Source organism: Crocodylus siamensis, chromosome 3 (assembly GCF_052110815.1).
Source record: "Crocodylus siamensis isolate JL-2025a chromosome 3, ASM5211081v1, whole genome shotgun sequence".
In the NCBI taxonomy this organism is placed as follows: Eukaryota; Metazoa; Chordata; order Crocodylia; family Crocodylidae; genus Crocodylus; species Crocodylus siamensis.
This window is the reverse complement of record NC_143397.1, coordinates 78,656,867-78,683,799: the sequence shown is the minus strand read 5'-3', so window position 1 is coordinate 78,683,799 and position 26,933 is coordinate 78,656,867. Positions and strand designations below refer to the sequence as shown.

At 42.3% G+C, this 26,933-nt stretch overlaps 1 protein-coding gene and 1 pseudogene across 3 annotated transcripts in view; one reads left to right on the top strand and one right to left on the bottom strand.

The window, feature by feature from the left end:
* The window catches only part of CNTNAP4 (contactin associated protein family member 4), a 431,793-nt gene that overhangs the window by 359,232 nt on the left and 45,628 nt on the right, over positions 1 to 26,933 (bottom strand). The window lies entirely within an intron of this gene.
* LOC149868434 (uncharacterized) overlaps positions 20,635 to 26,933 on the top strand; it is a 32,053-nt pseudogene continuing 25,754 nt past the window's right edge.

Below are 26,933 nucleotides of genomic sequence, written 5' to 3'. Positions count from 1 at the left end.
TCCAGGGCTTAAAAGCTACAAAAGCCACCTAAAATTAATACATCACAAGCCTCTAAGTCATAACAGCCTTATGTAAGCAGTTAAGGTAATTTTTATTCAAGTGCATTACCTTGCACTTGTAAACATTTAAGGTCATCTGTAATTTTTTTGCCCATGCTCTTAGCTTGGTAAGATGCTTTTGCAGGTCCATCATTTTAGGATTTGACTTTCCAGAATGATTTGGTATTCTTTGCAAACCTGGCGATTTCACTGGGCATCCCCCTCCCCCATTTGCAGATCATTCATGAAAGTGTTGAACAAAATAGGGCCCAGCCCAGAACCTTGTGGGTCTCCATTTGTAACTTCCTTTTATCCTGAAAAGTGACCGTTTAACCCTGCCCATTCCTTCTTTCCTGTTAACCAGCTCTCAGTCCACAATTCTGATCTCATGGCAATGCTGTTTGTTTTTTTTAAAGCTTTGAGTCAAGCACTTTGTTGAATTCTTTTTGAAAATCCAAATACATAATGTCAACTGGATTCCCATTGTCCATATGTTTGATAGTGCCTTCAAAGAACTCCAGTTGACTGGTGAGGCAAGATTTCCCTTTACAAAAAAATATGCTCTTCCCCAAAAGAATATATTTGTCCATATATTTATGGATTTTTCTTTTTTTCTTATAGTTTCTACCAACTTGCCAGGGATTCAAGCAAGACACACTGTGTTCCCAGGATCACCTTTGGAGCCCTTTTTGAAGATAGGCATTATGTTGGCAATCCACCAGTCCTCCGGAATGAAGGCTGTTTGTAACGGTAGGTTACATATTGCCAGCAATTATGTAATTTTAGCTTTGAGTTCCTTCAGAACTCTTGGATGAATGCCACCTGGTCCTGGTGATTCATTAGTATTTAGTTTATCCATTTGTTCTAAGTTTTCCACTAATGTCATTCTGATGTGGTCCAACTCTTCAGATCCATTCACTAAAAGGATTGATCTGGAATGGGAATTTATCCCAATATTTTATTGTTAATGCAAAGAATTCTTTTAGCTTCTCCACTATGGATTTATCATCCCTGAGTGCATCTTTTACACCTTGGTCATTGAATGGTCTCAGTGATTTTCTGCCTGATCTTCTGTTTCTGATACAGTTTTAAAAGCTTATTATTTAGAATTTTTTGCAAGAAACTCCTTAAATTATTGTTTGAGCTACCTTATTTCTCATTTACGCTTCACTTGCCCAAGTTTGTGGGCTTTCCTGTTTTTCTCATTTGAACATTCCTTCCATTTTATGAGGGATGTCTTTTTGCCTAGAATAGCCTTTATATGATTCAAAATTAATCAAATTGACCTAGCTGAAACTATGGAGGTAGATGAGACCCATTATTTTACTGTGTTTAAGATTTCTCTCTTTGTTTTACTTTAGTATAATTTTCCAATCTAATAATTGGTTTCAGAGAGTTTAATGTCATAAGTAACCAGTATATCATCTAATTAATATGTTATGGCATATATAGCACAAAGCTATAACATATGACGCAGATATTCTTATACTGAGCAAGCTCAATCCTGGCTCTCTAGGTGTGCTTCCCCTAGGTACTCTCTGCCTTCTTAATACCAGTCATTGTCCTCCAAATCCCAAACATGCCTGCTTGGGCATAACCATGCCTTAGGAACTATGACAATGGCTTCCAGTTGCCCCCATAGCCCTGCCCATACTGTACAGGTATGGCTCAGATACCATTTGGAAGGGGCCTCCTAGCCCCAAACCAACAAATTTGGCCCCTCAGGCCTCAACCCCTTGTTTGAGCTTCAGCCTTCTCAGCTTCAGCCCTTTTCCTCTGGCTGAGAGCCCCAGCTCAAGTCCACTGCCACTGACATTGGCTCCCAAGTCTCAGCCCCTCACGTTGCTACACAGAACAGGTCCCCACACACAGAGCAATCCTGTTGCATGGCCTCTAAACTTCCCCCCCTAGCCACAACTCAGTCCCCCTATCTGAACAGAACAGAAAATGGAGACCACTCAGTTATAACTCAAATACAAACCCCTGCTTGGATCTCTAAGTACTGTAGTACTCTCATTCTAATCGGCTTGGGTGTTCCCCAGCCTCCAGTGTATCTTTCTTATTCTCTAACAGCCAGCTCTTTCTCTAGCAGCTCAGTCTGCAAGTCTAGACAGACTAATGAAAGCCAGAGGGTGGATTTATATGGTTCTAAATCCTGTCCCCTTCCAGTCACCTGACCCAGCTCTCTGCCAACAGGGCCCAGGTGCTTCTGGCTCTTTGATCAGAAACCCTGCTACTTGCAGCCTGGGTCCTGCAGCTAAATCTGACCTGGCTACTCATACATGCTGCCCCTTACAGCCAGGTTTTCTGCAAGCATCATTTGCTTTCCAGGCTGCAATCCTGGTCTTGTCTCTAGTAACATGGGTAGGGGTTACAAGATGCAGGTATAATCTGTGGTACACCTGCCAAAAATGTTGGCCCCCACCACTTTAGCAGACCCACCTACCATATTTATATTAATTCAGTTCAAATTACTGATTGGCTCATTAAAGGGAAGCTCTACCCTCAAAGAGTGTTACTCTAGCCATGGACTCCAGTTCATGTGAAGATCCCATCTGCAGGGGTAACAAACCTGTTAACCAAATTCTTTACAGCATAGTCTGTGACAATTGGGTAAGGTTTTCCTGGTAAGATGGCTACCTGTTAGTGCTAGTTAAGACTTCTGAATACAATATATATTTTTTTATTTTATGTCTTATAATCTTTCTAGTCCCTTAAGTGCAGGAATGTTTTATCATTTGTAAGCATAATAACCAACATTTTATTATGCATGTCTTGAATGGCATAGATCTTTATTCACTTACTGTATTTTAGAGATATGGTTTCTATTTTAGGGATTTTTTTGCATGGGACACTTAGAACATTTTATTTCAACTGTAGTAAGCATTATCATGCCATATGAAAAGTTAGAATGTGTTCTGAACAGTCTCACAATCATGTCACCATGATTCCAGCCTGCTCTGGACACAGATAGAGCCAGTTTTGCCTCCCCCCTGACACTAAACCCAGCACTGGGCATTATAGCTTACACACCTCTCCATGAGAATGTGTATTTTCCATGCCTGAAACCTATGCCCTTCCTACCACATGCCCAGCACTGCTCAGCCTAGGAATGCCTGCCTTTGATATGACAGGAGGAGCTGGGTCTCTACCACTGATGATGGGCAACGGGAAGCACAGAACCCTGAAGAAGGTACCACTTCTGTTGTTGGATCTGCACCTACCACTGAATCCATGAGGTGAACCAGGTCTCTACTGCTAGAAGTCTTGAAATGACTCTGTTGTGATACCAGAGGTAGATCATCAGTTCTAGCCCCTGTTAGGGTGGCAATATTTGGATCTTAGGGAACACTGGATTTGCAGCTGAATAAAAGGCTTTAATAAGTGGCCCAGCAAAAGCTGCTGACCACAAAGCAGAATGACATACATTAAAAGTAATTTTGCAAATACTTAGGCCAGTAGTTTTTAACTGTATAATAGTATTGTTATGAGATATATAGCTTTTATATATGATTTTGCTTATAAGTATTTATGCTGAGTAGTCATCATAATTGTGTTAACCGTTTTTCTGAAAAAAGCAGCAAGTAAGTCTGGGTGCTGTGAACCAGCTACAGTGAGGAAGGAGATAAGATACAGGGGCCCAAGGAAGGTGGAGATGGTACAAATTGGGACAGAAAAAAAGATAGGAATGAGGAAGATAACACATCACCAAGATGAACATATGTAAAAGTGTGAATGGCGATTGGTAAAGAAGCCTCCAGAGTCTTCCCATTGACCAAAGAAGGGAGTTCGGGGCCTTAGACATGCGGTCATAGCCAAAAGGCATGTAAATGAATGAAATGCATAGGCAATTCCATGGTAATGAAGCAAACAGTAAACAGAGGCATAGCTTGAGATGGGAAGAGAAATGGGTGGAACATGGGTAAAGCAAGGATAGAATAAATGGTAATGAGCATAAACCAAAGTGTATAAAATGTGGAAAAAACTTGTTCAACACAGGTCCCCTGGTTCACAGGCTTTGTGTCTGTGAGGGACCTTTGTCCGAAGCTGTCTCCATTCTGAATTAAGCTATTGTGAGCAATGTGTGCTGGTGTTTGCTTCCTGCTTGCTCTTGCCAATGAGTAACAGGACCCATGAGCAACTGGATCATTATCTCCCTAGTCATTGGGCACTGCCTGGAGTCGGAGTCTAACAGCATCCACACCACATCAGAATCTAGAACTTGTATTTTCTCCATGGAGCAGTCCAACAATAGTTGAACATGTAATACTTAATATGATCTGGAGATACTCCTCCCAGAAAAAAATATGAACTTTGTTGTGATATGATCACACTTAGCCCATGTCTAACTGACTGAACATGCAGGTGGTTCATATTTTAAATACAATTAACACATCCTAAGTGCAATGTGTGACATGGCCCTTAGTTTTTCTTAGAAATATTCCTTTATACTGCTTGATTCTGTTGGAACAAGCTTCTCAAATCTACCTGGGTCCCTGAATCATACCTGGGGTTCAATGTGAATCTAATAATGTAGACTCATATGTTTCATTCTTCAGGAGATTTAATGGCTGTGTGTCACAAGCAGACAACAGGAGAGTCTCAGGTGTAAGCAGTACTTAAGGTCTCCATAATAGGAATTTGATTAGGGCAAAAGTGCCCAGATTAATCTAGCAGATAATTCATACCCCATGGTGAAGAGAAGGGCAACAAATCCCCAGGATCCCTGTCAATCTTAGGTAGGCTAACTATATAGCCCAGATTGCCTGAGACAGTTCTGGATTTCATAAGCTGTTTCAGTGTTCTGGCCATTGGAGAAAATTGAAGCAAAAGTCTTGGATTGGTAGGAACCTGTCTTCATGTGCCCAGCTCCTGACTGACTCTATTGTACAAGCAACTCTGTTAGCAGCATGGCAGAATCAGGACCAGGGAGGAGCCCACTGTCTGGGCTCTCTGGAGGAAATTGAAGCAAAAGTCCCTGATTGGTTCTAACCGACTCGCACATGCCTGGTTCCTGACTAACTGTACTGGGCAAGCAATTCCTGGATCACAGTCCAGTGGAGTCATGACTGCCTGGAGCCCAGATTATGATGGGGCCTCCCCAGGTGAGGATGGGGGCAGCTCAAGCCTCTGCCCTGAGAAGTGTGGGGGGTCCTTCACCCTCCCGCCCACCTGGCTGCCAGGGACCCATGATTGGGGGGGAGGGGGACAGTTCTGGTCTCTACCGTGGGACTGTAGCCCCAGCTAGGCCTGGATGCCTCTCCTCCTGCCCCATGACATCATGGCTGGAATTGGTGTGAACCCAGGTGGTGTTGCTTGGATCCTTTTGGGTGGTGAGATCACACTGGGGGGGCATGAGGAGAGGAACACAGCCCCAGGGCTCTGAGCTTAGCTTGTGGTTGCAAGATGTGCTTTATTGCTGAGGTTGTGGCAGGGGAAGAGGGCAGGGAGGGGATGTTCCTGCTTTGCTAAGATGGGGCTGCTGCTATTGAAAGGCCTTGTGTGAGAGCCCAGAGCCCGAGTCTCATGGTTTGAGTTGTTTAATGCCAATCTCTGTGGATTGCATGCCACCAGCTTCCCAAAAGCTGAGAAAGGTGCTGGGATCTCCATCCTTGGAGGTTTTTAAGACCTAGGTAGACAAAGCCTTGGCTGGGATGATCTAATTAAGGATGGTCCTGCTTTGAGCAGGGGGTTGGCCTAAGTGGCCTCCTAAGGTCCCTTCCAACCTTAATTTTCTATTTTCTATTAATTGTTTTTTTCAGTGCTGAGAGTATCCAGTGTGGTTGTTTTAAAATGTCTTTTATCAAGAAAGAAAGAACTTTAGTAAGAAAATATTAATGTACTTTCAATGACACTCTAAATTCAGAATTGCCTTTCTTAAAATGGGTTGACACAGAATGTGTATCTTGTATGTTTTGTTCGTCTACATTTTATGTTGTTCGTGGAGTTTGTAGTGATATCACATACCCTCCAAATAAAGAAATATAAATCTGTAACAGAGGCAGCATTTTGGAGTGCAGAGCTTACTTTGTTTTTCAAACAAAGTACTGCTTGTGACACTGACCTTATATGTGCAGCTGCAGAAGGTTACATTCATATACCATCGAGTGTTTATAGATGTGCTCGGGAGGCCACTTTAAAGCACCTGGAGTGCCACATGTAGCAGCATGCCCTCACTGAGAAATGGTGGCCAGGGCACTTTAACTAAAGCTAATCCAATAAGCTTTAGTTAAAGTGCCCCCACCACTATTTTTCAGTGTGGAGACACTAATACATATTATGCTGGAGTCTGCTGGAGCACAGTAATTACCAAGCTCCAGGAGACTCAATTAACTGAATCTGCTCCAACACATTGTAATTACAGCATGTGAGAGAAGCCTCAATGTATGTGTATAGGCAACTATTATGCCCAATGCAATCTCTTTTCCTGTTCTAGTGACTGCACATCAAAATTGATTTCAAAGATATTTGATTCAAAATTTTCTTGTGCATGTACAAGGAGTGAAGCTATTGCATTAAACGTACTAGCCCCACTGGCCAAAGATGAACTGTCTACAGAACTTTGGAGCAAAGTTTTATCACTATCAGCTGATGCATCAAAGAAAGCAGTGAAGCTAATCTCAATAACGATTCAGTTTTTTAATCCTTTTAAGTGGCATGAAAGTTTATTGTTCGATGCTCACTCTATGAAGAGAGAAACATCTGAAATCATTGCAAATGTTATTGAAAGTTCCATTCAGAAGCCTGGGATTGTGCACAGTCATTGTTTTCTGTGGTAGTAGCAATAACATGAACTGTGGTGGGGTTCAGTGTCATGGGAAAACCAACTGTATTACAAAATGGAAAGGAAAGTGGAACAGAGATTTACTTGTAATCAAGTGTGGGGTTCACATCATATACAACTGCTTCTAAGCAAGCTGTGACACTCTTCCACTAGCCCTAGGAGTGCTTGTAGTGAAGAGATATAAATATTTTCACATTTAAACAGTTTGTGTAACCAAACTGCAAGAATTTTGTGACCAAACTGATGTGGACTACGCTATTTTGGTTCACACATTTTCTGTCATTACTTCCAGTAATGCAGTTTCTTCTTGAAATGTATGACCCTTTGAAAGCATACTTCATCAGTCAGCCTAAATGTCCAATTCCAATTTTGAATTCCTTTCAAAATGAATCTGGGAAATGTTGGTTGCTGTTTGTGCATAGTCAGAGAATTTTACTCAGGCTAGCCAACACACAGAACAACAGTCTACATCAGCATTTGAAGTATCAAGAGAGTTGCAATTACCGCAGAGAAAACTGGTCAAGAGAAAAATGATGAAATCCGTGCCAATTAATGCAAGAAAAGAAATGAGTAGTTTAAGAGAAACAACCAGAGTACTTACTCAAATGCAACCTTTAGTTTTACAACTGCACCATAAATTATCTGACACTTTGGGAAGGTTCTTTTGATGGTACTTCCACATTTGTTTGGATGAACATTCACCTCTGCCCTGAATGGAGTAATGTTGAGACATCATATGATTTTGCACACAAAAGATTTGACGCTGAATCATTAAGTAAGCTGATAAATGCTAGTGGTCTTTATGACAAATTTTGTGCTACGAAGATTTATGTGGAAGGCAAACTGAAAGAATGGAGGGAGACAGAGATCCCGTGTGAAAACTGCTGAGTTGAGGTATTCAATCATTTCAGCCATTCTCTCATACCAACAGACAGTATTCGTTTGGTTGAATATGCTCTTTGTCTACTGGGGACATCTGCTCCACTGGGAAGAGTGTTTTCACGAATGAAAAAACTGTGGTCACGAGAGAAAAGCCATCTCAGTGTACCTACAATTGTTGTTTGCTGAGTATCAGAGTGAATTTTGATGAGAACTGCTTGGGATTTTACAAAAGGTTAAAAAATGGCAATTCTCTCTTGCAGAAGATACATTCCTCCAATAAGTACAAGTGGTTTGGTCCTAGAGACAAGGAAAGCCAGGAGATGGAAATGAACTTGAAAGTGACTAAAAAATGTAATAGTTACTAATTTGGACTGGATCATGTTCTTGGGCTATTTTTTTTTTAAATATTCCATATTACCATAATTTTTGTTAAACCCTAATTTCCATTTTTTGGTGGATATCAACATTATTATATTGTTTACAAGGGTAAAATGAAAATATGCATTAGTTACATTTTATTTTTTAATGCTGATGCCTACCTGCCTGCCACACCATGCCACTTTAGCTCTGCTTGCAGCAGTACTGCTGACTCGGGAGAGTGCAGGGGCACAGGGAGGGGGAGTGTCCTGTATTACCCATGTTCCCATATAGTCACCCTAATATCAGAGGAAAATTCCTTTTGACATCAAATCTGGTGATTAATATGACTTTAAGCAAAACATGTCAGCCAAGCAGTTAAGGAGGAGTTTCTTTACTACCTCAGAGCATGGCTGAACCCTATCTGCTATCCCATCTTCAAGTGTGGTCAACACCTGAGGTTCAAGAAAACAAGCAGACAAACAAAACAAAATAGAGCAAAAGACCCTAATACATACACACACATGCACGTGTGTGCACGCGTGCACACACACACACGGTTAATGGTGCTTTCAATTGGAGAAGATTTGATTATGTCGTTTCTTACAGTGTCTGGTGTTATGAACAGTTAATGGACATGGAGAAAACCTTGTTCTCCCTGTGACCCATGTTGAAAAGAAATAAATAGAAGAATTTATAGATTCATGGATTCCAAGCTAAAAGGGTCTACCACAACCTTCCAGCCTGACTCCACACACAAATAGGTTGTATTTTTTCCCTCCTCAAAACTAAATTAAAAATACATCTTGAGAAAAAATATTTAACCCAGCTTTAGAAAGTCAAAGCAATTGAGAGTCCATGCAGCTTCCCCGGTAAACTCTCACTTTATAATTATCCTTACTACTAGGAAATAACATATTTTTCCAAGCTGAACTGTTAACTTCCAGCCATCCCAACTTCTTATGCCTTGTCCAGAAAGATTGAAAATCTCCATCCCCCACCTATATGTACTTCTGCACAGTAATAATGTCACATCTCATTTTTTTCTTTGATAAAACGAATAAGCTGATTTTTTAATGTCTCTTATCATCAGGTTGCTTTCCAACCCATGAATCAGCCTTTTTTGAATTCTCTCCAGTATTTCTATAGCCTTCTTGCAGCATGATTATGTGATATGACACATCAATACTGTGTAGAAGGACATGATCACTTTCCTACTTCTACAAATATTCTCCTTTGTATACATACACAGATGACATTACTAGCCCTTTTTACCCCCCAAATTATACTGAGGGTTCAGTGTTAAAGTAGTTATTTAGGATGACATTCTAAACCCTATCCTGAACCACTGCTTGCCAGGATAATCTCTCTCACCCTCTGGGTGCAACCTGACTTTTGGTTCCCAGAGATTTCTATCTTTCTTTGTATTGATGTGATTTTGCTGGATTGTGACTGTTTACCTGCGTAACAGTAACCTTTTCTCATTTACAGTCCCATTCATTTGTGTGTCATCTTCAAACTTTTTCAGCAGATATACATTACATCATCTAAATCATTGATAAAAATCCTAAATAGCACTGAGTCCTTGGTGACTCTGCTAGCCACAGACATGATCATAAGCATGTAGACATCACAGAGGCAGTGTGTCTGGCCAGGACAGCTCCAAGCATGCCCAATCCAGTTGGCTCCTGCTGTACACTCCAAGCCTGGAATTATACTGGTAAGGCTGCTCCAAGACATCCTCCTGCAGCTGCTCTTAGGACCCTTTAGTCTCTGCTTGCTTGAGAGTCGCTACTGGGGAAAACCCTAGAATCAATGATTTATCAGTGCTTTAGAGCCTGTCAAGGGGAGCAGTTGGGAAGGGCATCTGCAGCAATCCTGGCTAGAGCGTGCTACTCTCAGAGGATAGATTTGCCGATTGATACATTCCTATGTAAAACTATAACACAAGATCCATCACTAATCCAGTTTTAAAAACATGCCTGATTCATTCCACATAATGTATTTTTAACACTATGTGAGCTAAGTAAAATGCCCTTGAGAAATTCAAATATTCTATAACACCTGAATTCATTTTACCAACCACCCCTGTTATTAATACAATGTTCCCTTTTTCTTCAAGATTATTAATGAAGGTTTTTAATTTAACCATATATAATACCTAACCCTATGATTTTGCACTAGGGTACACTGTGCCATTTATTATTTCTCTATTTCCATTCACATCATATCAGAGCTCATTTGAATTAATTCTGAAGACGTTTTTGTCAGAAGCATCACAACACCAACATGCTTCATCCAGTCATAATCTAACTAGTCATTTTATAACCTCTGAGTTCAAAGAAAGGATAAGGTAACATATTCTGTGAGATAGGTTCTACATGTGTACGTGAAAGCAGGTGTCTCACTTAATATGTACTTCACTTAAAATATATATCTCTATATATAAAGATAGAAAGATATAGATCTATCCATCTATATCTATATCTAGATATATATTTTACTTATATATTATATAGATATAGATATATATTTTCTATACTTCACTTGAAATATATATCTATATATCTAAAGATAGATACAGAAATATATAGATCTATCCATCTAGATCTAGATATATATTTTAAGTGAAGTATAGACACCTGCTTTCACACACGCACCTAGAACCTGTCCTGCAGAATCTCTCTCTCTCTCTCTCTCCATATATATATGGAGAGAGAGAGAGAGAGAGAGAGAGAGAGAGAGAGAGATCTGTATAGATCTGTATAGATATCTATATTGATTCATGACCCATGAATGGAGCCCCGCTGCATTTGCCTGTGTAAATTAGATAGAAATCTGGTCTACAATACTGTATCAGAGTTCTGTTCATATATGTGCTGTGCAACCAACATATGAACTTTATTATGAAGCTAATTTTACAGACCATGATCATCAGGGTCTTGAGACACAGTAAAAAAAGCAGAATGCGGATTAGTGGTTTACTGACAGGGCTAAAACTAAGCTACTTGGAATACAAAGATAACAGTGAACATAACAATGATAAAATAGAAATTTTCTTTCTTTTTTTTAAATTCCTATCCTTCAATGGCACAGAATCTTTTTTTTAAAGAAATAACAGGTTTGTATTTTACAAAATCTCTGCCTCTTTATACAACTGGAATCAGTGAAAGGCATTGATCCCTGCCAGTAATGAGACAAGTGGCATTTTTAAGTATCCATTTTTAATAGGTTTCTCCAAAGATTAACTTTGACATATAATTTAGGTTATAATTCTCTTAACAGTTATACATCTGAGTAGTTCTATGGCTATCATTTTAATTCATTTTGAGCACAAAAGTTAAGCATGGCTCCTATATTTTTGAAGAATCAGTCCTCCCTTCCAATCCCCTCTCTGCCTTCTCACCACCCTGCAAAAAAGCCCTTGGCAACAGCCAATATAGTTCTTTTAATGCTATAAAATGCTTCAGGCATGAACAATAAAATCCAAACTTCTCTGGGAGTTATAAAACCTGAGAGGATTAAGTATGCAAGAGTTCAAAGTAATATGAAACTTTTCATACTTCAGTGTAAAGTTGCTGACTTCTGTATGAGCAGTGTTCACAATAGGAAATACTTGAAAAATACAAGTAACATTTGCCAGGACCACCTGGAATTAATTGTTAAAATGAACTCCATAGGGGAAATGAACAAATAATGGCCAATTCTTGTTAACATGAAGAATCTTATAAGAACAACTTCTTCTGTCTGACTATATATTCAATTCACTATCTCAAATTCCCTGATGCACAGAAGGTATGTAGCATCACTGATTGCAATCAGTCCTTAACATTGTACACTCCCAGAGAACTTGGCCCATTCTTTTGTTTTGTGATATCATGGCCATCAAATTCCCAGGAAATTATTCCAAAAATAGGCTGCTTGATATATCAGGCATGAATCTGGAGGATAAGCTGTGAATTTCACTCTTGTACAGATGGCCAGCAGAAAGGCTTATTCATGCACCATTTAAGCCCTCATAATGTGGCGTAAGCTTTGTACTGGTCCTGAGCTGGCTCTGTGGACATGAGTGAATTTCACCTTATAAGAGAGGACAGCTGTCAGGATAAAATATATTTTACCTACAGAGACAAAGCTGCATATATTTACATTCCAAGGAAAAGCAAATCAATAGTTGGTAAGAAGCCCAATATGCATTGATAAACCTGTGAAGTAATGGGTATGAGGGATGAGAACCGTCACTAGCTGCCAAACTCCTTGTCCTGTTCCAGGGCTAAATGAGGCCCAGGAAAGAAGGCCCAGTGCTTTTTCTTGACACGCATGGTTTATAATATTGTCAAATCAGCCCTATGTCAAATAGAAGCAACAGGATCAACTGACCTATCCTGGAATATATTACCAACACTCATTTTCTGGCCAGATTTTCTTTAGTTCATCAAAATGCAAGTTAGCATTGCTCTGCTTTAATATCCAGAAAGGGCAAAGTAAAATGAAATAAGTCAATATGGAAACAAAATTACAGATTAGCATTGGATAGGTATTCTTGCATAGAGGTCACAGGTCTAAGATCTCTTATATTGTCCTAGTATTGTTAGAAGTATTTTGACTTATAACAGAATCATGGAGCTGTCACCAGTTCTTTAACATTCATCCTTCTGATTCAAATAAAATTTGGATATAGTGATGATTATTATAAATTATTATTAGAGATGCTTATTTCTAACAGCCTTGCAAATAAATCTATATGATCAAGCTTTTCAACAGTTTTCTGCAAATGTTATTTAGGCAGCACAGAAATTATCTTTGTTGTAATAATTATTTATTCCACGTTGTTTTCAAATCTGGTTCAGAGTTGGACAAGAAACATAAAACTGTAGCCTCCAGATGTTGTAATGTTTTTCTAAATTGCTTCTACAGAGCATAAAGAATTTCCTAAAAGCATTTTTTGTATATTGAATCATAAAGGAAACCTTTTAGAAGTGTTGGTTGGTTTTTTTTGTTTTTTTGGGGAGAAGGGGGGGTTCACTAAAAGCTTTCCTCTGTACAATATGTTAAGGTGGCTAAAAGCATTTTAAATGATAGAATGTTTTCCTTGAAAGAACAATTTTGTAATGTGCAAAGCAAGCCAATTTTTTTCTCTTTTACCTACACTGTAAAATTATGTAATGAACCAATAGTATACAGGTACCAGGGTGAAAGGAATAGGATTTCAGAATTTTGTTTTGAAAACAGAGCACTTCTGTCTCTGTCTGTCATGATGCAAGATAAAGTATCCTACGTATCAAATTGGTATTCATCGGGAAGATTTCTACTAATACAAAAGCATTATTATCCAAATTCTGACCTGATTTATACCAGTGCAAATCCAAGGAAAAAGAGGGTGCATCTACATGTTCATTAATGCGCCATAGTTACTGTACATTTAGTTTAGAACTTCCGTAACGAAGTGCTAACTGAATGTGCAGTAACTATGTTTACTGCACAATACTTGGTAAGAAGTTAGTAAGTATGGCACAGTGTACCGGTACACTATTTTTTTGTGTGACACTTACTGCACAGCAGCCTAAAAACACTCTGCAGTAGGTTATTAGCACATAATTTGACTGGCACACTACTGCACAGTGTTACTAGGTTACTATGCAGTAAGCATCTTGTGTAGACATGCCCACTGAGAGGCAGTTAGCCATGTTAGTCTGAAGTAAGGCAGAAAACAGGGTAGATATGTGTCTTGTAGACTAAATAACACACACACACACACATACACACACACAAACATATACATCACAAACATATATATATTATGCTGTACGAAACAGCACCATTCCATTTCGACTTGAGTTTCGAGGGTGCCACAGAACAGCGTTCTGTTTTGAATTTCATTTAGATAAGAAACAGCTGTTCTGTTTGCTTTGTTGAAATAGTGAGGTTGTTTCAACGCTGTTTCAACATTTTGCCCACTAGCTATAATGGGGAAGCTTGAAACAGCCTCTCTCATCCGACAGTCAGGCTGGGGTTGGGAACTCAGCCCAAGTTGACTGAATTCCTAGCCCCAGCCTGACCGTAGGGCCAATCGCATCGCTTGTGGGGGAACTGAGCCTGGGCTCAGTTCCCTTCCCCTGTGCTGTGATTGACTTCCCACATCCAGTGGCACGAGACAGGGAGAGCCAGGGCTGTGCTCCCAGCTGCTACTGGGAGCATAGCCCTGGGTCTCCCCTGTCTCCCACCATCTCGGTGCTGGCTTTGAAACTTGAAATGTTTTGAAAGTTTCAAAACATTTTGACCAGCCTCGTTTTGTTTCAACACTGTTTTGAAGGCCTTTGTTTTGATTAAATTTTGCTGTTTTGAGCTCAAAATGAGTTGAAACAGTGAGTGTTGAATCAGAATGGCCAATGGAATTTCGCACAGCCCTAATACATATCACAAGTTTCTGTGAACTTGGTGAATTCAAGTTCATGAAAACTTATGTTCTATATATATCCTATTTAGCTAACGTATAATGTTCATGTCTACCTGTGGTGGCCAGAACCAGAGGGGTTACTATCATGAGCAATAAATATATGCTCTTGGAGCCATTCAGCAATTGTATAAGCAGTTAATATTAGCTAATGCAAAGCTTGTAAGTTTGTAACCTGCAAGTAGAATTTGTCTGTCACAATTTAACCAAAGTGTTGAATCTAACAGTTTGCACTGATCATGGGACCACTGAGCCCCCAAAATAAGCACAGCTACAAGATTAGCTGATCTAACAGGTTTTTTAAAGGTCAAGTCATAACAAGATCTGACCACCTAATATAATCAGCACATTCCAAGGAATCCAGGAATAAAAAACTAAGGAGCTGAGCTTAGGCAGGCAATGCTAATTTCAAACCTCAAAGTAATGTGGTGTAATTTGTTTATTGGGTGAACCCAAGTTCGGGCAGTAACCTTTCATGATAATTTCTAACACCTTTTAATCCCATAGGGTAACAGCTATAGGGCAAGATTGTGAGTGGCTCTAAAACCAACAGATTAGCATAAAATAAGGTAAAGAAGCATGTATGTCAGGTGACCAACATGAAGGATGAGACAGAAGGACCATCACTGTATCAAGCCTGGACTCTGGACTCCCAGTGTAAGTGAAGGCCAGATCCTGACCAAGGGACCTTCCCGGTGACCCCTCGGACAGCGTTGATTGGGGACGCCTGACTTCGCTGGAAGAACTTGGTGCACACCTGGCATAGAGGGACTGTCGATAAGTTACCAACCCTATGTGGGAACTCTTTGTCATTCTATCTGTTGTTATCATTCACTCTTTATTACTGTACTGACTGTTTGTCACGTTAGCCTTTCTGTTAACTGTTGTATGCTAATCTATAAGCAAATTTGCTTTTACTTCACTCCCAACTCCCCTCCTCAATCCCAAACCCAGCCGCCTCACAGCTGATACGGTCACAGCGCCTAGCCACCCTGTGACATCTACCCTGCCTTCAATCCAAAGAAAGAACACTGAAGCCAACTAAATTCATTTGAATGCACAGTTCTGTAAATGAGATTGCAGCCCAGTCCTATTTATCTGGTTATCTGCATCTATATCTCAGCAACAATTTTTAAATGGCTAAATTATCTCTTGAATTTCTCCTCTTTCCTGCTCACTGCATAACACTATCAGATTGATATTTCTTATACATTATTTATATGTTATTTTGAAATTACATAAATTAAATCTATTCAGTGTCCAGAAACAATTCTCTACAGTTAGCCAATACTAGATTTGTGCTGGTTAAGTTGAAAAGTCATTCAATGATATTGTTTCAATCCCTGCTTGAATGCACAAGCAAGCACTTTGTTGCCAATACTTGTGTGAGTGATTCTGAAATTCCCTTTCTATTAACTTTTACACAAATAAAAGCAATTCTTTAATAGTAGCTTAAAGCAAATACTCATTATTATAAGCACGGCCAAAGGGAATTAATTTAGAAATTTCAGTGAACAGGAAAAAAAAAAGGGATTACAATATTAGTACAGCTCTGGTATCACACCAGCCCAAGTATTTATGAAGTATGTTTTATATTTTGGGCCAAATTCCATTCTCTAGCCAAGCTGTATATACCCTGACACCAAGGCTAAATACCAACAGTCAAAAAGCCCCAGCTGGATCATTCAGTCTTTGTGGATGTCTCTCAACTGAGTAGATTGAACTGATAAGCAAGTGAGATCACATTCACATTTGAAACCAGAAAGGCAGACAAACCCCTGCAGTAGCCTATGCCAGTAGCTGGAAGGTGATAAAGCATACCTCCCAGCTTGCTGGCTACTGCTGCAGGCACCCAAATGCTTGCAGGACTGCTTGCAGGCAGGACTCATCCTTGACTGGCTGCCAGCACATGCCCCACAAACCCTTGTGATTCTTCCAGTGGGGAACAGTTCCTCTAACTGCATCTCTCAAGCAGGTCCAAGGAGGTGATACTCCTCCTCTATGTGACACTGGTCAGGCCACAGCTGGAGTACTGCATCCAGTTCTGGGCACCGCACTTCAAGAGGGATGTGGAGAACATGGAGAGGATCCAAAGAAGGGCCACTCACATGATCAGGGGCAGCAGGGCAGGCCTTATGAGGAGAGGCTACAGGACCTGAACCTGTTCCGCCTCCACAAGAGAAGGCTGAGGGGGGATCTAGTGGCATGTTACAAACTAGTCAGGGGGGACCAGCAGGCACTCGGGAAGTCCCTGTTCCCTCGAGCACTGCCAGGAGTGACCAGGAATAATGGTCATAAGCTGGCAGAGGGTAGATTTAGGCTAGATATCAGAAGGCACTACCTCATGGTCAGGGCAGCTAGGATCTGGAACCAACATCCAAGAGAAGTGGTGCTGGTTCCTACCCTGGGGGTCTTTAAGAGGAGGCTAGATGTACACCTTGCTGGGGTCATTTGACCCCACTACTCTTTCCTGCCATGGCAGGGGGTCGGACTAGATGATCTACTCAGGTCCCTTCCGACCCTAGAAACTATGAAACAGAGCTGGCTTGGTCACCCAGCTTCAGAGGGGGTTACTGAGCCGTAGCAGGGTCCCCTGAACCCTGCCCCTATTGCAGAGAGGGGATTCCCACCCCTGTTACCAGACTTAATATTAGACTTTAGGGTGGAGGGAACCCCTCCCCCCAGCCTGGCACCAGACCCCCAGTGCTGCCCAGTGCAAGGGGGGTGTAAGCCCGCAGTGGGAGCTTGACCCTATCTCCCTGGATCTGGGAGCCAGGAGCCAACCTGGAGTTCCCCAGCCACACCCCATCCTCAGCCTTCAGGACAGGAGAACCCCCTCTCCCTCCGATGTGAACCATTTGGAAAGAGTCTAGCACAGCACAAGAAAAATGGTTAGGGGCCTGGAAGGCAAGTCTTATGAGGAAAAGCTACCAGAACTAATGCTATTTAATCTGGAAAAGAGAAGACTGAGGGGGAAATTTGATAACAGTCTTCAAACACCTGAAGGGCAATTCCAAAGAGGATGGAGATGAATTTTTCTCTGTGCCTGTAGGGGACAGGACTTAGAGCAATGGCCCCAACTTATAGAGGGGAGGAGGAACATTCTGACTATGAATGTAGTCAAGCATTGGAAACATTGTGGACTGCATCCTTAGAAGCTTGCAAGAGTATCTTAGACAGACACTTGGCTGGGATGGTATAGTTAGAAACGAGCCTTCCTTGAGTAAAGGGCTGGACATTTACAAAGCATCCTGGGATGCTGGGGGACTGTGAGTTAATTTGAATCAGCCAGTTAGATTTACAGCAGCAGCTTCACACTTCCCAGCCTCCAGTGGCTCTTAGGATATTTTTTCCAGTTGATAATCAATGTTGATAATCAATGTAGTGACTCTCTGGCTCCTCCTCATATCTTCCAAATATGACCTCTCTGCACCAGTTCAAGAACAGTTGCAATGCTAGAATCAATTATGTTAGCTCAATTCAATGCACAAGTTCCCTTCCAGAAAAATAATTCTCAGGAGACCAAGTATACTGACTCCCCAACCAATTCCTAGCACTGGAACCTGGAATGATGCAGAAGTATATTTGGAGATATTTTAGGTTCTCCTTTCACATCGAGTGAGAACCAAGATAAATTTCAGTTAAATTAATGGAGCACTGTTGCAAAACCATTGAAAGATGAATACTGCTCTTAGTTTCCATATTAAAAGTTATCTTAAACTTCCACAGTTATGTCTCTAAACAGTGTTTCAATCCATGGTTTTATATCTAAAGTAATTTTACTAAAGGGCAGCAAGGTTACAGGCAATATATTCAAAGTTCTTTTCCTAATATGAACACGCTTCAGTAATTTTCTTGAATCATACTCTACAGCTCAACTGTCATAACAGAAATAAAGCACTATATAAACCACATTTTAGCTTCTTCATGTTAGGTAAAATTAAGATTAAAGTTTGAAATGTTCCAAGGTAATACAAATTCACTGGTAATTATATTAACATGCAGGCTAAGTGAAAGAACTTCTCTATCAAAAGGTTTCTCCCTCACTAGAAAAATCTTCCCATCAAATAAATCATATACCACCTAAGCAAAGATGAATCTAAGAATTTTTCAGAAACACTGTCACAACTAGATATTGATGGGCGAGGGAGGGGATTTGATTTGATTGGCAATGGTAATTGGAAAAAAAAACAGTATGATTCAATATTTCACTTGCAAAATTTATGAGAAATTTCATTTAGATATTGCTACTGATAAAATCCTTCTGTGAGTGGTAACATCACTTCTCTAAATAATTAGATCTACTTATAAGCTAAAAGGAAAACTTGACTCATCATAATATGTTTGAATAAATATTGGACATACAGCAATTGCTTATGATTTATGCATGATGCAATTTACTATGGGGTAAGTTGCTACAGTAAATCTGTGAATAGTTTATAACGTGTCTAGCAGAAAACCAAGTGACAATATGGATGTACTACTACTTACAATATCTGTTATTTAGCTTTAACTACTGAGTCCAGTCTTGAGTTCTTCTCACAAAAAAAGAGAGGGTACTGAGGCCCACTAAGCCACCCCCATGTGTGTGGTTGGATTTGAGGAAGCCCAGTTCTGAGCTAGAAAGTCCCAAGATAGGGATTCTGTGAGAAATTGATAGAGTTTAAAACTCTCAATCTTAGAAAAACTGATTCAAGTTTGGTGAGCTCTCTTCCACAAAAGATGAAGGAAATCACTTCCAGGATGAAATGCAAGACTCTCATCTCTAACTGTCCCACAAATTCCCCACTGAATCAAATCTGAAAAATATAAATGAAACACAGTAGAAAGGAAAAATGTTGTCTCTCTCTCTCTTCCCATTCATACTGGTGTATATAATTGGGATAGACACATTACTCTCAAGCCAAAAGTCCCAAATAAATTATTTGGATTAAGCTGTAATGTGATCTATCCAGGCTTTACAGAAAAAACTATTTTGGCATATTTTATATTATTAAAGTTTTAGATTATTTTTCAGGACCCTACATGTTAATTAGGTTTTTAAAAGCTTATTTGGATCAGGTTCTCATCCTTTCTCAAGTTGAGGGTGGAATTAATTAATGAGTATGGCATAGACAGTTTTTGGCCCTATGAACAGAACCATACAGAAATTAGAGATATGCACAAAAACTTCAGGGTTATTATTTTTTATTAGGCATTGATACTGTGATAAAGTTGTCAGTTATTGGTTGTGCTTAGTGTAAGGGAGAGAAGGAGTTGGCGGGCTCCATGGCTCCACGCCCACGCTGAGCCCCGCTAATCAGCTGCCCGCCGGCTTCATTTAAGGGGCGGGAACTTACCTTCCGCAGGTGTGTGGAGAGAGGACGAGCTGGTACCCACGAGGCTGACCTAAAAGAGAGGCCAGGGACGGCCAGAGGGAGGGACGCGGAACCGGAAGCAGGTGGTGGGGAGCCTGAAGTCTGGCAGAGCTCAAGGCAGCAGATGTGAGCAGCCCTCCAGCGCGGTAGGAACCTTTGGCAGAAAGGCAAGCCCCAGCGGAGCCCTTGGAGCCCAGGAGGGCGGCCTGGGGGAGATTGAACTACTATATTGTCGTCCGGGAACGGCTGGAGCCCCGCAGGAGCTGGGCGCCACATTGATTCTATTATAAGGGCGGACCGGCCCCAGGGAGCTGGTAAATATTGAATTGTTATATTGCCGGTCAGGAGCGGCTGGAACCCAGCAGGAGCTGAGTACCGCATTGACTTTATAAGGGGCACTCATTGTCTGTAAGTGCCGTAGCTCCTGCAAGAGGGGCAGAACGGCCGCAGGGAGCCCAAACTGTAAACTGAGGAACCTGACAAGGTCCCTGAGAGAGCTCATCGGGAGCTAGAGAGGGGTTAGACCCCATGGCATACAGGGAACACAGGAAGTTGTCGGTGGAAGGCTGAAGCCGTCGCTTTACACGTGGAACCCCTGGCCGTAATATTTTGCGTTAAGCCATATATTTCTTTCTGGACAATCTGAGTGGCTGAGCCGGATAGGCGGCCACCTCCTGGTGGAATGGGTGAGGGTGTAGGGGTGGCGGAGCTCTCAGCAACGCGGGACCCGCAGACACCGAGGAGTCCCCTAACTGGACAATATGCGCCAGAACACCGGAACCAACTCTAATATCATCAAAGTTATGACAGGCGAGGTAAGCGCGTGTGAACGCCCAACACACGGTGAGCGGACCCTTTGTGACCAGTAAGCAACCCCGCCGTGGGGAGGCGGTAGAGGTCGAACTTCTTCCCCCCCCAACACTTAGCACTGTACAAATAAAGAACAAAAGTTGGCCCTCTGTTCCAAAAAGCTTGCAATATAAATGAAAAGACAATAGAATTAAGGTGCAAAGTTAAGGCATACATGTATATACAGAAAAATGTGACACTACTGGGTAGCGGGTACTAAAAAACTTCACTGAAAAAATAGTCTACAACTTTTATGAATTGAAAACTATCACAGACTTGAGAAGATAGACATCACAAGACCTTTCATAGCTACCATCTAACAGAAAATGCTGGGCCCATAAGGAAGCAGAGGTCTAGTTGACACTGCCTCTGTACAAAACCCAGGAACACAAACAAGAGGCATGCCCATCCAAGTCATGCATTTAGAACTGCTCTCAGGCTTGGGTGTACTTACTGGCATGTTCTCATGACCACCCTAAAGCAGTCACGTTTACTAATGTCTTGGTTTCGTTAGGTGTGGAGTGGTAGCAAGTAACCATTTGGAGGGGAGGGGAGGAAGGGGCAAAGAGGTACAAATTTTTAACTGGAAATATAGATAAGCCTTAAGATTCTATCAAAAAAAAGATTTCATGTCTACCCATTTAGTTCATGGGATCTCCTAGTTTAGGGGTTGTCAACCGGACATGCGTACCTCTTGGGGTACTTGGAAATGTCATTCATAGGAGGTACACATGGGTGGGTGGGGACAAAGTGTGCACCAGGGCACGGCAGCGTCAGTTCTCCCAATGCATTCCCATACATCACCTCTTACCTGGGGGAGGGAGAGGGGTACACTGGGCACCGCCAACATCATGCAGTACATCGCAGTGCCTCCGGGCCCCCTGCCCCAGCTTGCTCTCCCAACTGGCCACTGGACCACCACCCTCAGCCAATAACCAAAGTCACTCCACACATTACCAATAACCAAAGTCCCCTCCCTCGCCCATGAATATCTAGTTGCATACACCTTGCCTGCAGAGGTGTGAGGGCAGTGAGGTGCAAAGTGTCTGAATGGCAGGGGGAGGAGTATGTTTCTGTGCCTGTTCCCAGGAACAGAATGGGGGGGCAGGGCGAGTGCAGTGGCACCCCTCTGTGGACAGACATGGAGTGAGGGAGCTAGCACATGGCGGCCATTGCCACCACCCACCACCCACCACCGCCTCCCAAGAATAGGACCAGGGGGGTGCGGGCACAGATGTTGTCCTGCTAGCCAGATGTGGGGGGCCTCACATGTGGTGGCCATCACCACTACCACCACCCACTGCTCTGTGCCACTGCTGTGCACCACCTTCCCATAGCTGGTCACAAGTGTGGCTCTGTGGGCTGCTGATGGGCAGCTTGTAACTGCCTGGGCACAAGCCCCATTAGCAGCCTGCAGAGCTGCATGTGGAACCAGCCATTGGAAAGCAGGGCACTGTGGTGGCATGGGGTGATGGGCAGCAGCACAGGGCAGTGGATGATGGTCGCAGTGCTGGGTGGTGGGTGGTAGCCGCCCCATGTGAGCCCCCCGCCACCTGCTCCACATCAGCCTGCCACCACCAGAAGGGGTACAATTCTTTAAAAAGGTTGAAAACCCATGTCCTGGTTTCTAATATTGCTATTGCTGCAAGACTGACTCTTGTTCCTAAACCATATGCTAGAATATTTTAAGTGGAGAAAATTTTGGGAAGAGTTGAAAGATACTCATAATAGGTAACATTTTAAAAATATAGTTTCTCTTTGAAATTGCTAAGATGTTCTGAATGGTAGAATTCCATAGGTAGGGCTGAGACACAAAGTTAGGTGTAAAAGTAAGTGATGTCAACCATGCATAAATTCACTTATAATGTTCAAACTTTACACACATATATAGGCACAAACACACGCTACCTGCAAAATATATTAAAAATATTCATTCAGATTGCAAAGGCAAACATCTAAATGGTAGAGATGTGTTAAAATTAAGATTGCTTATGAGGCCTAAATTCAATCTCCTTGTGAATATATATTACGATACAGTCTTTAGTTTAAGAATTGAATGTACTACTTTTAGCAGAGGAATCATGGCTCATTCAGTGGATGGAGTTGGCTGAATTAACAGTCATTCAATATTTTTTTCTCCTTGTTGCTTAGTTTGTAGCCTTGCATTTCTTTATTGCACCATAATCAAACACTGCTCTGAAACCTGAATAATTAAGTTTCTCATGGGTTATCACGCCTATATATATAATTATTCCATCTTTGTACTTCACAAATATTATTTTCCTAATACACTTGTGAGGTGGCTGAATATTATCTCCATTTTATAGATAGAAGACTGAGGCACAGAGAGACTAAGGTTGAAAAGTCATCTAATTTTAGCACCTTAAATGAAGACATATGACCTGATTTTTCAAAGTATTTAAGATTTTGTATGTCCAAAGCACTTCCGGTCCTAATTTCTTCCCTACCCCAAACCCAGCTATCATCTCCTTGTCATAGTTTCATACTTAGTAGGGTCAGAAGGGACCTGAGCAGATCATCAAGTCCAACCCCCTGCATGGCAGGGAAATTGTCTATTCCCTATTCTCCAAAAATTACTTCTTATCCCTATATGCCCCATGTCAATGTCAAACAAGTTCTAATTTTATCATCCAAGCTCCTCATGTCCAATTCCTCCACTGGCTCCCAGCCCATTTCTTTCTTCAGAGGCTCCAAATCAATCTGTCTTAACTGTGACCAGATACATGCTGCCCTGACAGCTACTTAGGTGATCAAAGAATTGTAGGATCATAGGAAAGTAGAGCTGAAAGGGAATTCATGTGGTCCTCTAGCCCCTTGTTCAAGGAAGGATCACCTCTGACTACACCTTCCCAGCCAAGTGTCTGTCTAACATACTCTTGAAAACTTCCAAGGATGGAGTCCACAGTTTCTCTAGGTAGGCTGTTCTAATGCTTGATTACATAATTAGAAGGTTCCTCCTCATCTCCCATATAGATTTCCCCTGCTACAGTTTGGGGCCATCACTCCAAGTCCTGTCTGCTACAGTCACAAAGAAAAGCTCATCTCCATCCTCTTTGTAATTGCCCTTCCAGTATTTGAAGACTGTTATCAAATATCCCCCTCGGTCTTCTGTTTTCTAAAGTAAATAGTTTTTGCAGCCTTTCCTCATAAGGAGGGAGCTATGGAATTCACAATTGCATGACTTTCATGGAAAACATGAAATTTGGTTGTTTCCACAAAAAACAGAAGGTTCCATGAAAAATGGTGGGCTCTTTTAAAATATATATTACTGGCAATCAATGAAAAGGGCAAGAAATCCTGAAGCCTTAGAGCATGGGGGAGTAGTGGGGGAAGGGGAATGGGGGAGGAAGTGGGGGAGCAACAGGGAGGAAGGAAAGGGGGAGGGGTGAAGCACAGCTGCTTGGGAGGCAGCAAGCAGCTTCACCAGGGCCCCAGGCTTTAGAAGGCAGCCGAGAGGCTGCACCCCCATCTGCAGAGCCCCAGCCTATTTTATTGCACAGTGCATACTTAATAACATGTGAACTAATGGTTTCCCTGGGCTTAAGCAGGTTAATTAACCTGTGGTTTTGGGCTATGCAGAAATCTGCAGGGAGGAGAGGGACTGCTGGGGCTTCTCAGCCAATCAGAGGCATGGGGGCGGCTCGACAGGGCCCACAAAAATGGCACCTGACTCCGGGTTCCGCCCGCAAAATTGGCCAGCCACCTCCTCAAGTTAGGTAGACCCCTACTCATAAGACTTGTCTCCAAAATCCCTAACCACTTCCCTCGTTCTGTGTTCACATCCTTCTTTACATGTGGGGCCCAAACTAGACACAGTATTCCTGGTGAGATTTCCCTAGTGCTGAAAAGAATGGAAGAATTAATTCCTTTGACTTGCAAATGACATCCCTGGTAACATAAACAAGCATGTTGTTGACTTTTTTTTTTTTTTGCAACAAGAGCACATCATTGGCTCATATTCATCTTATGGTCTCCTAGATGATAGAGAAATATGGCTAGAAAGGACCTCAGGAGATCGCCTAGTGAAACCTGTGACTTTGGTGTTACTAGCAATCACCTGACCTAAACGGCCTTTACTGTAACTCTCAAGCCCTTCTCAGCACTGCTCTAGTGTTATTCCCCAGTCTGTTTTTGTGTGTCTAATTATTCCCCCTGAAATTCAAAACATTCCACTTGGCCTTGTTGAATCTCATCTGATTGACTGTAAACTAGTTCTCTGGTCTATCCAAGTCATTCTGGATCCTAGCTGTAGCCTCCAGACTGTCTGCAATTCCACCCAATTTGGTGTCATCTGTAAGTGTGTTACATAAGCACTCAGTCCCATTTTCTAAATTATCAATGAAGGTATTAAATAACACAAGACCCAAGACAAACCCCTGGGGAACCCCACTTTATACATCCTCTCAACTGGACATTGTTGGTGATCTAACCGGTTATTTATCTACCTTACAGTACTTGCATCTAATCTGTATTTCTTTAGCGTGTTAATGAGAATGTCATGAAAGATAGTGCCAAAAGTCTTGCAATGTATATTATATCCATTATTCTTCCCCCAAATGCAGGACCCATCATTTTTCAGGTAGACCCTCTTTCTTAAAGATGGGCACCATATCTGCCCCTTTTTAGTCATCTATGACCTCACCTGAGCCATGAGTTTCATAGTTTCATAGTTTCTAGGGTCAGAAGGGACCTGAGTACATCATCTAGTCCGACCCCCCACCATGGCAGGACATAACGCTGGGGTCAAATGACCCCAGCAAGATGTTCATCCAATCTCCTCTTAAAGACCCCCAGGGTAGGAACCAGCACCACTTCTCTTGGAAGTTGGTTCCAAATTCTAGCCGCCCTGACCGTGAAGTAGCGCTTCCTGATATCTAGCCTAAACCTGCCCTCTACCAGTTTGTGACCGTTATTCCTGGTCACTCCTGGCAAGGCACAGGGTAATAGTGATTCCCCCAATGCCTGCTGATGCCCCCTGACTAATTTATAACAGGCCACAAGATCCCCCCTCAGCCTTCTCTTGTGGAGGCTGAACAGGTTCAGGTCCTGTAGCCTCTCCTCATAGGGCCTGCCCTGCTGTCCCCTGATCATGCGAGTGGCCCTCCTCTGGACCCTCTCGCTGCTGTCCACATCGCTCTTGAAGTGTGGTGGCCAGAAATGGACACAGTACTCCAAATGCGGCCTGACCAGTGCTGCATAGAGCAGGAGGATCACCTCCTTGGACCTGCTTGAGATGCATCTGTGGATGCATGACAAGGTACGGTTGACCTTCCTGACTGCCTCCCCACACTGCCGGCCCATGTTCATCTTGGAGTCAATGATGACTCCAAGATCCCTTTCCACCTCCGTGCTGACAAGAGGGGAGTTCGCCAACTAGTAGGTATGGTGCCAGTTGTTCCTCCCCAGGTGCATCACCTTGCACTTGTCTGTATTGAATCCCATCCTATTCACATCCACCCACCCTTGTAGCCTGTCTAGGTCTGATTGAAGCCTGATGCTTCCTTCTAGAGTGCCCACGTCCCCCCACATCTTAGTGTCATTAGCAAATTTGAACAGGGTGCTTTTTACCCCCTCATCCAAATCACTGATGAAGATGTTGAACAGTGCAGGCCCGAGGACTGAGCCCTGCAGAACCCCATTGCCCACATCCTTCCAGGTTGAGAAGGACCCGTTCACTACCACCCTCTGGGTGCGGCCCTCCAGCCAGTTGGCGACCCAAATGACTGTGTGGGCATTGACATCACAGTTCCCCAGTTTCTTAATGAGAACAGGGTGAGAGACAGTGTCGAATGCCTTTCAGAAATCCAGGAAGACTTTGTCCATTGCAACCCCTGCATCTTATGATTTGATGATCTGATCATAGAAGGCCACCTGGTTGGTCTGACAGGACCTGCCACTGATGAACCCATGTTGGTTGCCCAAAGCATGCAGTCCCCTGCTGGCCCATCATGGATATGTGCCAGCATAATTTTCTCAAACAGCTTGCCTAGGATCGAGGTAAGACTAACTGGCCTATAGTTCCCTGGGTCCTCCTTCCTCCCCTTTTTGAAGATGGGAACCACATTGGCCCTCTTCCAGTCCTCCGGGACCACACCAGAGCATCATGAGTGCTCGGAAAGCCATACCAGGGGTCCTGTAATGACCTCAGCCAATTCCTTTAGGACTCTAGGGTGGAGATCATTGGGTCCGG